Genomic DNA, 14,979 nt, shown 5'->3' with positions numbered 1-14,979 from the left:
CATATTACAGAGTATGGGGATACAAAATAAAATGTATATGAAATGTTGTCATATTGAAAGAAAAGAATGCAACATTAAAAAAGTCTAGAATGCCTAATAAAATTAAAGCTATGCTGGAATAATGTAAAGTATGCATTTATTTTTCTGTGTAAGTTTCATTAACCGTTTTTTTATAAATTAATTTTTCCAATTTTTCAATTCTAACTGCAAATTTGAGTCAGCAAATATCCCTGACATATTAAGTCAACCCTTTACAACAGATGAAGGATAAAAACGAATAAATTTTTTCGCGCACGATTCTAAAGCCGGTTAGAAAAAGAATTTGAATCAACTTAAGTTGCCAGATCCTGGTAACAAGTTTTGCTTCAGAAATCCTTCAGATTAAAATAGGGTTTTACCCTCCCCGCCCCCAACTTCACCCTAGAGTAAATGTTTAAGATTAAGAAAAATTAGCTTGAGGCAGCCGTCACTGTCTAGTTCAATTAAAGATTTTGTACTAACAAAAGTCTCCCTCGTTCGCCAATTATCTCAAACAACAAAAGATCTGTTCAAAACGTCCTCAAGGATCCAACTGTGTGGTATACATTCTCCCCCCACCTTTAACAGAAGGGGACTGAGCCTAGGAATCACACACAAGTAAACCAACTAAAGACCCGTATTCGCGATTCCTTTGAGAAATTTGTAAATAAGTATCAGAATCATTTATGGTTCCCCGTATCCCGCACAGAGGTGACATTTTCTTTGCTTTCATACCCGCGAAAGGCGGAAACAGCAACCAGCAAAAGCCGCTGGATCTAACATTCTCCCTTCATCCCAACTCCCCCTTCCCCAGCCCCAAACACAAACATGTTCTCTCCACGCTCCTTGCATAACGTCGCTCGCCACAGGGCTCAGCTCAAGCTCCACCGCCTCTCTTCAAGGCCCGACGGGAAAGGTTACTCCCTCGTCGGTGCTCCCGCACCACCGCTTCCTTTGGCTGTCAGGCCCGGCGCGGCCTCGGCAGGCCCTGCGCCGATGGGGAAGGGGCCGCCACGGCGCTGCCAAAGGGCTGTTCTTGTTCCTCGGCCCAATGCAACGGCGTCGGGCAGCTCTTCCAGAAGCAATGTCCTAGCACGGGTGCCCGACCCGGCCCTCCGGGGCAGCAAGGTGAACGGACGCGGTAGCGGGGCAGCCAAGCTTTCCTTCTCATCCCGGGGGTCCCCCAACCTCCTCCCGCCCCCGCCGCCGGCCCGCCGCCATTTTGTGCGCAGCCGCTGCGACACAGATACAATAGTCGGCCCGGATCTCACAGGAAAGGCTCAGGACCCCCACGCTATGGGCTCCCGCCTTCCAGCCCCCTATTCCCCACAAGGCAGCGGTCCTACCTATGCCTACCCGACTAACAGCCGGATCCCATTTGCGCCCCACACAGTTTAGCACTCAGCCTCCAGTCTCGACGCCGAAGAAGCTACCGCCTCCAGAGAGCTGCACGCATGCGCGTCTATCGAGCCTTTGCGAGCCCTCATCTGCTCCCGGCGCCTGCGTACCGCCGGCACCGCGCTCGCCGGGAGGCAAAAGAAAGGAGCCAGCGGAGCTTGGTTCCGGAAGGGGGCGCTCTCGCGTGTGGCGTTCCAGGAGTCCACCGTGTTCTCAAGCGCCCAGTGTATCGTTGCCTCTGACCGCTCTGTGCTTGTCCCATCCAAATCTTGCGCAACCTTTAAGATCTGTGTTGTCTCGCCTCCGTGAAGTCTTCCCTGGCCATTTTTGGCTTCAGTAATAATTCATTTCGCACTGGATATCATAGTGCTTTGTATGGTTAAGATTTTCCTGCCTTTATGTTCCTGCCTTAAATCTATTTTTGCATCCCTAGCAATGATGTGATGGGTATCACAGCCACTGAAAATATCAGGAAATTAGAACTGATTTGAAGCTTATTAAGCTGAAAGCTTAACGCTCTAAAAATCCTTTCATGTGTCATTCCACAATAAAAATAACCTACCTGTGTGTTAGATATTTTTAACCTTCATTTAACTGATGAAAAAACTTGGGGTTGAGGGAACTTGAGTAACTTAACTTACTCTACTACACCAACATAAAAGCTCAATGGTTGGGCAAAATCTGGTAAAACTCAGAAGTCTCACCTAGGATACCACACAAATCACACCACCTGCCCTACGTCTCATGCGTCAGTTTTACCTAGCAGCCAGCAGATGCGTTTCTTTTATTAACATTAAAATAAGCATAGAGAGGGGCCTAAGCGGCTCATTCGGTTAAGTGTCCGACTTTGGCTCACAATCTTGTGTGGTTGCTGCGTTCCAGCCCCACGTGGGGCTCTGAGCTGACAGCTCAGAGCTTGGAGACTGGGTTTAGATTCTGGGTCTCCCTCACTCTCTGCCCCTCCGCGACCATGCTCTCTCGCGCGCGCGCGCGCGCGTGCACGCTCGCGTTTTCTCTTTCTCTCTCTCTCTCTCTCTCTCTCTCTCAAAAATAAGCATTAAAAATTTTTTAATAAATAAAAATAAAATAAGCACAGAAAAAGATGAAAGGAAAGTCTTTTTTACAAACTATATTTAACCACATTTTTATTTCAAACTAAATATCCTGGTAGAGGAAACAAACAAACAAAAAAAAAGCCAACACGCCAACTCCAAATAACTAATATTGAGTCTTGAAGTGTTTCCTTCCATACATTTCTGTATATTCATACAAACATACACAAACATATTATTTGCATGTAACGGGAAATGTTCTTTTTCTTTTTTGCCAAAAACTTACACATTAGCCTGCTATTTCCTTTTCTGATTACTGACATTTCTCCAAATAAACAATATAGATCCTCTTTCTTAAATAGATAATATTCACAGTATGGCTCCATTATCAATTATTCAACGTGTTGTTGACACTGAAGTTGTTTTCAATCTTTTGGATACTATAAACATTGCTGTATATACATAGCCTTACCCACTGATATTTTTGTTTTTATAGGCTAGAATCCCAATAGTTACACTGCTACATTAAAGATGTATATATATCTATATCTAGATGTTTTATGACATATAATTTGATTATAATGTCTTTCTCCCCCCCACAATCATTTTGGCAATTTAATTCTCCTAGAAAAACATCCATTTTATCTGGGTTTCCAAATTCATTTCCCTAGAATTGGGCAAAATAATCTTGTAAATTCCTTTTTCTTTTATGTTGTCCCCTTACATTTTTTACTTATTTCTACAGCACTTACACCTAACATACCATATAATTTATTTCTTATTGCTTCTTATCTCTGTCCACTAGAACATAAGCTCCATGATGTTCGATATTTTCCCTGTTTTCTTCACTACTTTATCTCCAATGCCTATAATAATACTTGACACACAGTAGAAAAATTAGTGTATACTTTTATTACAAAATGAATGAGTAAAAATGTGTGTGTATGTGTGTGTGTGTTCATGTGTGTATGAAGTTATTGACCTCCTTTCATATCTACCGGCCATGTGAGTTTCCTCCTTAAAAAAAAAATCCTTCGGGGCCGCCTGCGTGGCTCAGTCAGTTAAGTGTCCTACTTCAGCTCAGGTCATGATCTTGTGGTCTGTGAACTGGAGCCCCATGTTGGGCTCTGTGCTGACGGCTCAGAGCCTGGAGCCTGCTTCAGATTCTGTGTCTCCTTCTCTCTCTGCCCCTCCCCTGTTCATGCTCTGTTTCTCTCTCTCTCTCTCTCAAAAATAAATAAACTTAAAAAAAAATCCTTCTAATATTCTTTGCTTATATTTCTAATGAGCTGATTGTCTCTTTTGTATTAGGAGGTAATTCTTAGTATAGAAGGAACATTAATCCTTTGTCAAATAGGTATATATTTTCTTTCTGAGTATCTTTTGCCATTGTAAATTTTAAATGTAATCAAATCTATCTTTTCTCTTATGACTTCTGAGTATTCTTTTTGTCTAAGAAACCTCACTCTACTCCCCAGAAGCATACACACCCAGGAATTATACAAAAATTCTCCTAAACTTGCTAAATTTTTGTTTACAATTTCATAATTTTATTTTTTGCAGTTAGATATATTTTATCTAACATTTATTCTTTTTCTGATATGAAGTAAAGATCTAACTTTATTTTCTTCCAAATATATTAAATCATGAAGTTTCCAGATATTTTAAAAAACGATACTTTCTTCCCCCTTCACTGAAATGGCTCTTCCCTTTAAAAAACAAACAACAAAGGAGTAAGTTCCCATATATAAAATGGATTCATGGACCTTCTAGTCTGTCTTACTTATCTGTCTACCTATGTTCCAGGACCATTTTTCACATTCATTAACTGAGGTTATTATTTGAGGTCCTTCTCTGTTCCAGGAACTCTTCTGGCACCAAAGAATCAGTGACAAACCAGAAGGCAACACTAACTCATGCCCTCATGGCATATACAGCCTAGATGGGGGAGACAGACAATAAACAAGAATATATATGGTATGTCAGATTGGTACTTGCTTTGGAGAAAACCAAGGAAGATCAGGACAGAGGAATAAGGAAGTAACAGAAGCTGTGATTTAAATAGGATGGTCAAGAAAGCATGACCCAGGGGTGGCTGGCTAGCTCAGTCAATAGAACATCCAAGATTGATCTCAGGTTCATGAGTTTGAGCCCCATGTTGGGTAGGTATAGAGATTACTTCTAAAATAAATAAGCAAACAAACTTCTTTAAAAAAAAAAAAAAAAAGCATGGGGCCACTGGGTGGCTCAGTCAGTTAAGCACCCAACTCTTGATTTTGGCTCAGGTCATCATGATCTCATGGCTTGTGAGTTCAAGCTCCATGTTGGCTCCATGCTGTCAGCATGGAGCCTGCTTGGGATTCTCTCTCTGCCCCTCCTCCACTTGTGCACAAGTGCTCGCTCTCTCTCTCTCTCTCTCTCTCTCTCTCCCTCTCTATCAAAATAAATAAATACACTTAAAAAAAAAAGGCATGACTAAGAAGGCAGCATGTGAGCAGAAAACTGACTGAAGTGTATAAATAAGCACTAGAGAAATCTGGGAGGAAGAGCAGCCTAGGAAAGGTGAACATAAAATACAAAAATTCTTGTGGTGAAGGCCATCTTGGCATACTTGAGAAACTGCAAGAAAGCCAAAGAAGTTGCAATAGCATGAGTAAGAGGGGACACAGGAGATGAGGTGGAGGGGAACCAGGCTATTTTAGTCTGCTGTGGTTGCCATTACCAAAATATCACTGGCTGGGTGGCTTAAACAACAGATTTGTTTTCACACATTTTTGATGGCTAGAAGTCCAAGATCAGGGTATAGACAAGTTTGGTTTCTCCTTAGGCTTCTTTCCTTGGTTTGCAGTTGGCCAATTTCTTTCTGTGTCTTCACATGGGCTTCTTCTATGCATATACATCTCTAGTGTCTCTAACCTCTTCTTATAAGGACACCAGTCATATTGGATTAGGGCCCACTCTCATGACTTCACTTAACTGTAATTACCCTTTAAGGTCCTATCTCCAACTACTGTCATATTCTCTGAGGCATACTGGGGTTAAGACTTCAACATATGAATTTGGGAGGACACAATTCAGTCCATAACAAAGACCATCTCAAGGCCTTTGGTTTTTACTGTGAAGAGATGGGAAGCTTTCGAACAAAGGCATGACAAATTGACTTTCATTACATTGAATACTTACTCTGTGCCACTACTCTAAATACTGGAGGATACAGTAGTCAAGAAAAATCAGGTACCTGCTTTCACAGCGTTTTAGTGGAAAGAAATAATAAACAAAGAATATATAATGTGATAACATAAAGTAAGGGAAATAAAGCAAGTAAGGGAAAAATGATAAAGCAGTGGCTGGATAATGCTTTAGATATGGTCACCAGGGAAGTCCTCTCTGGTAAAGTGACAGCAGAGATATAAGGGAAGAGTGAGGGAAAGTCATTCAGATCTCTGGAAGAAGAGGTTTCCAACAGGACACATCAAGTGCAAAGGCCCTGTGACAGGAGCACATTGGGTATGTTTGAGGAATAACTAGAAGGCCAGCACAGCTGATGTGGAATGTTACAGAGGAAGGACAAGATAAGGATAGAGAAGTATAAGGGATAAGATCATGCAAATCTTGATAAGCCACTTATGGCTATACAGAACACTGAATACTTATTGGATTAGGAATCACAAAAGTTTCCTTTCTAGCCCTGCTCCGATACTAACCTCACTGGATTTTGGTTTCCTTACCATAAAAAGGGGTAAGGGAAGGGACTAGATTAGCTTGCCCATAAGATGTGAATCTGGAAATCTCCTGTAAACTAAAAGATGTTCATGAATATTTTTGGCATTCCTGAGAAAAAAAGATTTTTTTAAATTTTAGAATCTACTATATCCACACTACTCCATGCTTTTATACCTTTTAGCTACCTTGGACCACTTGCAGAAATTCACATTCCCATCTAAAAATGTCAGCATTCCTGACAGAAAAAAAGTCGTTTTACTCCACATCCTCTTCTGACCATCGCTCTTGTCCACAATCCTCCACCCCTTTTGTTACCCACACTGCTTTCTGATTGGCCATACAAGTACTGAGCAGCTCTAGCCACTGTGCGCCTTCTGCCTGCTCAGCACAGTCACAGCTCAATGCCTGAAAGGATTAGAAAAAAGAATAGTCATCCCAAGCTTTTTCCTGTGATTTGTTAACACGCATGGGACTTTGTCTAAATGACATAAAGAATCTCATCACCATCTCATCTCAAGTGCAAGTGTTGTAAAAAATGGGATTTGGGGGCAATAATTGCCCTCTATATGTCTTTACTTTATTTATGTATTTATTTATATTTATTTTAGAAAGAGAGAGAGAACACATGAGTTGAGGAGAGGTACAGATGGAGAGAGAGACAGAGACAGAGAGAGAGAGAATCTTAAGCAGGCTCCATACTCAGCACAGAGCCCAACATGGGGCTCAATCCGATGACCCTGGGATCATGACCTCAGCCAAAATCAAGAGTTGGACACTCAACCAACTGAGCCACCAGGGCACCTCTACGCTCCATATATCTTTAGAATCAAAATCTAATGATTGAGATAGACACAGAGCCATGATGAAAGTCTGCGAAACCCCAAAGCCATATCATGCCCTGCTAAAGAACATAAACATCAACAAAAGTTGGGCCTTACTGATATTTGAATTTTGCCTCGTTTTGTCAGACTATAAGGTGTGTTTTAAATGTTTACTTTTGAGAGACAGAGAGAGCATGAGCAGGGGAGGGGCAGAGAGACAGGGACAGAGGATCCAAAGCGTGCTCTTCACCGACAGCAGCCAGCCCCATGTGGGGCTCAAACCCATGAACCACATGACCTGAGCCAAACTTGGACACTCAACCGACTAAGCCACCCAGGTGTCCCAGTTTGCCTCTTCTTATTAAGGTGCTTTCTAAGGGTTCCTGGGTGGTTCAGTCAGTTGAACGTCCAACTTTGGCTCAGGTAATGATCTTGCAGTTTGTGAGTTTGAGCCTCGTGTTAGGCTCTGCACTGACAGCACTTCAGATTCTGTCTCCCCCTCTCTCTGCCCATCCCCTGCTCTCTATCTCTCAAAAATAAATAAACTTTAAAAAAAAAAGTGATTCCTAAATATATCCACCGGTTCTTTGATATGATTCACTTCACAAGGTAGAGCCCAATTCCGCACTCACTGAATGCCCAGGTCAGACTTATCATATTGTTTCTAACAAATAAAATGTGGTGGAAGGGATGCTATGTGACTTCTAAGGGTAGGTCATAAAGAGGATACCTTCCACCTGACTTTCCCTTCTCTCTTTTGGATTACTTACAGCAGGAAAAGCCAGGTTCCATGTCATAAGAACATGCAAACAGCCTGCTGAGACGCCCAAAAGGGAAGGGATTTTAAATACTAACAGAAGCAGACAGCTTAGCTTAACAGAGAGATCAGGAAAAGAGACTGTCAAAGAGAGGTCTGCTAAAACACTGTCATCCCAGAGTAACTTGTGCCTATCCACGGCTGTATTCTCTGAGGAGCAAGAACAGAGGTTGCGCATTGAAGGGGCAATAGGCTTCACTAAAATAGTTTGTTTAAATTATTAGACAAACAACCAACCAAACAACAAGAAAAATAAGTCCCAGGAGAGAGATAATCAGGATCTAGATTTGCTACATGGTACCTAAAATGTCCAGTTTTCAACAACAAAAATTTACAAGACATACAAAGAAACAAGAACGTGTGACTCCTACACAATAAGATAGGACAACAGAAACTGCCTGTGACGAGGTTCAGATATAGGATTTAACATACAAAGACTTAATAATAATTATTAGAAATGTATTGGTAGAGATGCGCGTGGGAGGCTCAGTTAAGTGTCCAACTTCCGCTCAAGTCATGATCTCATGGTTTGTGGTTTCGAGCCCTGTGCTGGGCTCTGCTGACAGCTCAGAGCCTGGAGCCTGCTTCAGATTCTGTGTCCCCCTCTCTCTCTGCCCCTTCCCTGCTCTCTCTCTCTCTCTCTCTCTCTCTCTCTCTCTCAAAGATAAATCAACATTTTAAAAAGTAATAAAAAATAAAATCTGAAAAAAAAAAGAAATATATTGGAAGAACTAGAGGGAGCCATGCTAAAAGAAGTAAATAAAATGTATGACATGTTGCAGCAAATAGAGAATGTCAATAAAGATGGAGGAATAACTTTTTCAAAGAACCACATGGACATTATGGAGGTAAAAAGTACAATAACTAAAATAACAAGTTCACTAGAAGGGTTCAAGAATAGATCTGAACTGGCAGAAGAAACAGCTAAAACAGGTACCAATGTAGATCTTTCATAAAAAAAAAAGCAGTGTAACACAATTTTCAGAAAGTGGGGGACACTCTTCACTTTATACCATTTTGGCTTAAGAAATATTTCATAGGAATGCTCTACTTTCAGACAGTGGGGAAACATGTAATGGACGTTTCCGTGGCACCATCACTATAGGTTTTGGAGTCACTGTAAGATACACAGAATTACATCCATAATTAATATGAGGGACAACATTTCAAGCAGTAATTTCTCATACATGGAAAATAAAATTAAGAAAGGACCATCAAACAAAAGCTTCAGACAAGGCAAGTCCGAGGAGAGCATATGAGAACAGCTGCTGAATCAAGTGAGGGGTTCTGGCATAACCAATGAGAAGGCTGCCAAATACTATTCCAACACCAGCACCAGAAACCGCTACTCCTGTTGTTGCACCACCTGTACCAATAAATTTGCTAATAGTATCAATGTCTCTCTGATTGCACTGGCGTGAAACTCCCACTGGATTAGCTAAAACACCATTCTGTGCTGCCATTAAATACTGTAGAGCCCTCTTCTCTCAAGATAACACTGATGCAGAAATTGGTCTGGATGCAATTCTGGATCCAGCTTGGATTAGAGGAGAGGTGCAGGCAAGCTTGGCACAGATGAACATACTATACTCTTTGCAGGCAGCACAGCTAGAAGACTTGGGTGACAGGCAACTTAAGTTCCTCTCCCACTTCTTCTCTTCCTGGAAGGCGGTGGCAGTGGCTATTTCAGAGGTCAAAGGAGTGTGGTTCCAGGCGCCTGGGTGGCTCAGTCGGTTAAGCGGCTGACTTCGGCTCAGGTCATGATCTCTCGGTCCGTGAGTTCAAGCCCCGCGTTGGGCTCTGTGCTGACAGCTCAGAGCCTGGAGCCTGTTTCAGATTCTGTGTCTCCCTCTCTCTGACCCTCTCCTGTTCATGCTCTGTCTCTCCCTGTCTCAAAAATAAATAAAAACGTTAAAAAAATTAAAAAAAAAAAAAAGGAGTGTGGTTCTCTTTCATTTTTGAAGGATAGTTTGACCAGATACAGAATTCTTGGTTGATACATTTTTCCTTTAGCACTTTGTATTCTTTTAAAGGTTTTTTATTTTTTATTTTTTATTTTTAGGGGTACCTGGGTGAGTCAGTCAGTTAAGTGGCCGACTCTTGAATTTTGGCTCAGGTCATGATCTCACAGTTCAAGAGTCTGAGCCCCATGTTGAGCTCTATGCTCACAGTGCAGAGCCTGCCCTGGATTCTCTCTCCTCTTTGCCCCTCTCCTGCTCTCTCACTCTCTCTTTCTTTCAAAAATAAATAAGAAATGTTTTTTAAAAAGGCTTTTTAGGTTTTTTTTATTTTTAAGTAATCTCTATACCCAACATGGGGCTCAAACGCACAACCCCAAGATCAAGAATCACATGCTCTACTGACTGAGCCAGCCAGGTACCACATGTTTTAGCACTTTAAATATGTCATTCTATTGCCTTCTGGCCAACACGATTTGCAAAGAGAAATTGGTTGTCATTGTTACTGGGGCTCTCTTGTATAAGATAAGTCCATTCTCTCTTGTTTTCAAGATTCTTTGTCTTCCAACAGGTTGACTATACTGTATCTGTATGTGGATCTCTTTGAATTTATCCTGCTAGGATAAATTGAACTTTTAGTTCATTGAACTTTTTGGATGTGTAGTTTCACATCTTTCACCAAATTTGGAAAGTCTTTGTATATTATTTCCTCAGAAAGTCTTTCTTCCCTGTTTTTCTCTCTCCTCTCTCTCTCTCTCTCTCTCTCTCTCTCTCTCTCTGGGACTCCTATTACACATACTCTGGTATGTGTGATGGTGTCCTACATATCTCTTAGGCTCTGTTCATTTTTCTTCATTCTTTTTCCTTTGTGCTCCTCTGACTGGATAATCTCAATTAAATATTTTCAAGTGTGTTGATTCTTTCTTCTGCCTGCTCAAATATGTTATTGAACACCTTGTTTTATTTTCTTCCTAGTCACCCCATTAGCAAGGGTGGGATTCCCAACCTAGGATTATTGACATGGCTGAACACATGACACCCAACACTGAGAAAATGAGATTGCTAGCAATTTGTTGTCACATATACTTACCACCTGGGGGAAGAGGACATCACACATCACACAGAGCCCTGTGAGAGTCATACTCAGAAACAGAATGAACAATCACATGTCGTAGGTAGGCTTTGTCATTTCAATAGAGTGGGTTGATACTTGGCTCCTGCAGTAAGCTGTGATTGTCTTATTTGAAGACTTTCATGGACTTGCAGGGAATGGAAACCTGTTACTCAGGAACAATCAGGAACTGCACATGGTCCCCATGATAAAAAAGTTTGTTTGGCTGGGGATATGGAGTTTCTTTTTATTTTATTTGTTTTGTTTTGTTTTTAATTCCTTTAGTTTTTTTTTTTCTTTTGGTTTATTTATTTTGAGAGAGAGAGAGAGAGAGAGAGAGAGAGAGAGAGAAACGTGGGTGAGGGAGGAGCAGAGAGAGAGGGAGAGAGAGAATCCCAAGCAGGCTCTACACTATCAGCACAGAGCCTGATATGGGGCTGGAATGCATGAACTGTGAGATCATGACCTGAGATGAAATCAAGAGTCGTATGCTTAACTGACTGAGCCACCTAGGTGCGCCTGAAGTTTCTTTCTAGAGTGATGGAAGTCTTTCTAATGTTGATTGTGGTGATAGCTGTGTAGAACTCTATGAATATACTAAGAACCACCGAATGGTCACTTTCAATGGATGATATCCATTGAATTCATATGTGAATCATGTCTCAGTAAAGCTTTTACATTAAAGGTTCCTTCTATAACTTATGAGAGTTTATTTTAAAGCTGCACAGAAACAAACAAACAAACAAAAGGACAGAGCCTCCAGCTCTGCTACTGGAAAGCCAGGTCTCAAAGAGCAATAGAATATGAACTTCTCATCATTCATGACCCGGCAACAGCAGCTCTGCTGACTTTGTCATCTCCTCATGCTCTCTGACACAGGCAACTGTTGTTCCCTACTTAAATAAGTCTACCATACAGATGACTCAGTATTTCTAGGTTTCTGCTTCCCCTCTGACCTTAGCTTCTGCTTCTCTTCTTTCTGTAAATCTCAGATTCAGATTTGTTTGGGTCCCTTTGTCCCCTTTTTGCAGCGTTCTCATACTAGTCCATTCATAAGTCACTGGTCTGACTAATAGAACATACATTTTGGCTAAGGCACTTATCCCTAATTTAATTAGCTCTGGAAGAGGCAGTAGGTAATATGATACATTGCTAGTGTGAATCCAAAATGGTACAGCCATTCTAGAAAATGGCTTGGCCAGGGGCGCCTGGGTGGCTCGGTCGGTTAAGCGTCTGACTTCGGCTCAGGTCATGATCTCACGGTCCGTGAGTTCGAGCCCCGTGTCGGGCTCTGTGCTGACAGCTCAGAGCCTGGAGCCTGTTTCAGATTCTGTGTCTCCCTCTCTCTCTGCTCCTCCCCTGTTCATGCTCTGTCTCTCTCTGTCTCAAAAATAAATAAACGTTAAAAAAAAAAAATTAAAAAAAAAAAAAAGAAAATGGCTTGGCCCTTTCTTATAAAGTTAAACAAGCATTTTCTATATAACCCTACAATCCCATTCCTGAGAATCTACCCTAAAGTGATAAAAGCTTATATCAACACGAAAACCTATACACAGATGTCCATAGCAGGTTTATTTATAATAGCCCCAAACAGGAAACAACCAAATGTCCTTCAAAGGATAAATGGATAAACAAATTTTGGTACATCCATACAATGAACACTACTCAGCAATAAAAAGGAACACATTACTGATACATACAACAACTTGGATAAATCTTAAAACATGCTGGGTGAAAGAATCTAGCCTCAAGAAGTTACCTTCTATGTGGTTCCATTTATATAACATTCTCAAAACCATAAGACAGCAGTGATGGAGAGCAGATCAGTAGTTGCCAGGAGTTACAGTTGGAGTGGAAGTGTGACTATAAAAGGCTAGCACAAGGGAGCATTTTGGAATGATAAAACTGTTCTTTTTCTGATTATGGTGGTAGTTATACACATCTATACGTAAGTTAAAATACAAAGAACTGTACACCAAAAGAAAGAAAATTAAAGTTTCTGTACGATAAGCTTAAAAATAAAAACTAACGAACTTAGAATATTCTTACGGAATGAATGTTTGTGTCCCTCGCCTCAACCCCCATTCATAAGTTGAAACCCTAACCCCTAATGTGGTGGTATTAGGAGGTGTGGCCTCTGGGGGTGATTAGGTCATGAGGATGGAGGCCTTGTGAATGGGATTTAGTGCTCTTATAAAGGAGACCCCAGAGAGCTCTCTCGCTCTCTTTCTGTCATGTGAGGACACAAGAAGACAGGTGTCTGCAACTCGGGAAGAGGGTTCTCACCAGACCTGGTCATGCTGGCGCCCTGATCTTGGACTTCCAGGCTCCAGAACTATGAAACATAAGTGTTTGTTGTTTATAAGCCACTCATTCTATGATATTCTCATAAAATAGCAGACAGGTATTAACAAGCAAGTTATAGAAGAGAAAATGCAAATAGTCAAATTTATTAGTAATCAAAGGAATACAAATTAAAACAGTAAGAAGATATTGTTCACTTACCAGATTGGCAAAAAGGAAAGACTGATAGTATCTAGTGGGGGTGAATATGTGGGGAATTTAGTAGACTCATATATTAGTGAATATGTAAACTGGTAGAGCCTTTTTTAGAGGGCATTCTGATGGCATCTTAAAAAAAATACATATATCCTTTAAACCAGATAGTATATTTATATAATTCCAGTACTTATCATAGTACCTGGTCTATAGAAAACCAATTACCATGTGAAAATTGAGGTTATCAGGTAAGATTTCCTGGAAGAAATGGGGGCACCTGGCAGACTCAGTTGGTTAAGTGTCTGACTTTGGCTCAGGTCATGATTTCATGGCTTTGTGAGTTCGAACCCTGTGTTGGGCTCTGTACACTGTGCAGACCCCGTTTGGGATTCTCTCTCCCTCTTTCTCTGCCCTTCCCCTGTTCACGCTCTATCTCAAAATAAATAAATAAATAAATAAACAAACAATAAAAATAAATTGGAGAAAAAAAAAAAGATTTCCTGGAAGAAATGAAGGTTTGAGCTGACCCTTAAAGGATGGCTAGGATTTGAATCAGTAAAGAGGAAAAAAAAAAAAAAAAAAAAAGAGGGATATTCTAGGAGAAAGAAAAGCCGAGACACAGTGACTCAAGAGGCAGATTGAATATGTTAAATTGGCATCAGCCAGGCTTCAATGCAAGAGAAGAGTAGGAAGGTGGAGAGAAAGAAATGGAAATGTTTTCACACAGTGAGGTCCACCTAATCTTTTGGAGCTCAAATTAGATTCCACCTCCCCTAAGAAACCTCCCCTATCCCCAGAATTAATTGCTTGACCTATTGCACTTCCATAGCTCCAGAGGGAAACCTCATTATCACTGATTCTCAAACTTCATCCTGCATCAGAATCACATGGTAGGTAGGTTTTTAAAACACAGATTTCTGGCTCCACCCCCTACAGTTTCTGATTCAATAGGTCAGAAATTGTGGGGACCACAATTTGAGAGCTACTGCTCTGCCAAATTGGCCTCTTTTGAATTGCTAAAATACCATTATAGTGAACAGCTATTATTTTTGCCTTCCCAGTACCTGTTCTGGCTTTTTTCAGTAACCAAGCCCTTTTCTAGAGAACTATTTCTAAGTAGCTTAGGGGTGCTTGCTTCCCCCTTAGACACAGGACCCAGACCTGACCAAAGTATTCTATTCCTGTGGTCACAGTAATTGATTCAGGAATGAGAATATGGCCAAGCAGGATCTTCTCTGGGGTTTTTCTGCAGTTATCAGAGAAGACGCTCTCTTTCTGCTAAGGTTGCTAACCTGATAAGATGTAAGTCTCAGGTTTCTGGTGGCCTTCGTGACTACCAAATGGAGAAAAGCTGTTAAAGAGAGAAGGAAGATGTGGATGACATCACCTGAACCCTTATATCCAGCCATGCTCAGTTAAACTACTATAACTTGGAACATTGTATCTGTGCCTATCAAACCTAAAGTTTGAGAGGCTTTTAGAAATACAGTATCTTACATATGAACACAAAACCTAAATTGGGCCAATCAGACTAAAGGGAAAAGACATTTCATTTTAGTGGACAGCCTCTCCTTGCCTCCAT

At 41.0% G+C, this 14,979-nt stretch overlaps 1 pseudogene; it reads right to left on the bottom strand.

Moving 5' to 3' along the window:
- Positions 1-8,588: 8,588 nt before the first annotated feature.
- Positions 8,589-11,795, bottom strand: LOC125937093 (ATP synthase F(0) complex subunit C3, mitochondrial-like; annotated as a pseudogene).
- Positions 11,796-14,979: the final 3,184 nt, after the last annotated feature.

This window comes from Panthera uncia (assembly GCF_023721935.1).
Source record: "Panthera uncia isolate 11264 chromosome A3 unlocalized genomic scaffold, Puncia_PCG_1.0 HiC_scaffold_11, whole genome shotgun sequence".
NCBI lineage: Eukaryota > Metazoa > Chordata > Mammalia > Carnivora > Felidae > Panthera > Panthera uncia.
Note: the sequence above shows the minus strand (reverse complement) of the source record. Positions and strands in the feature narration are given on the sequence as shown.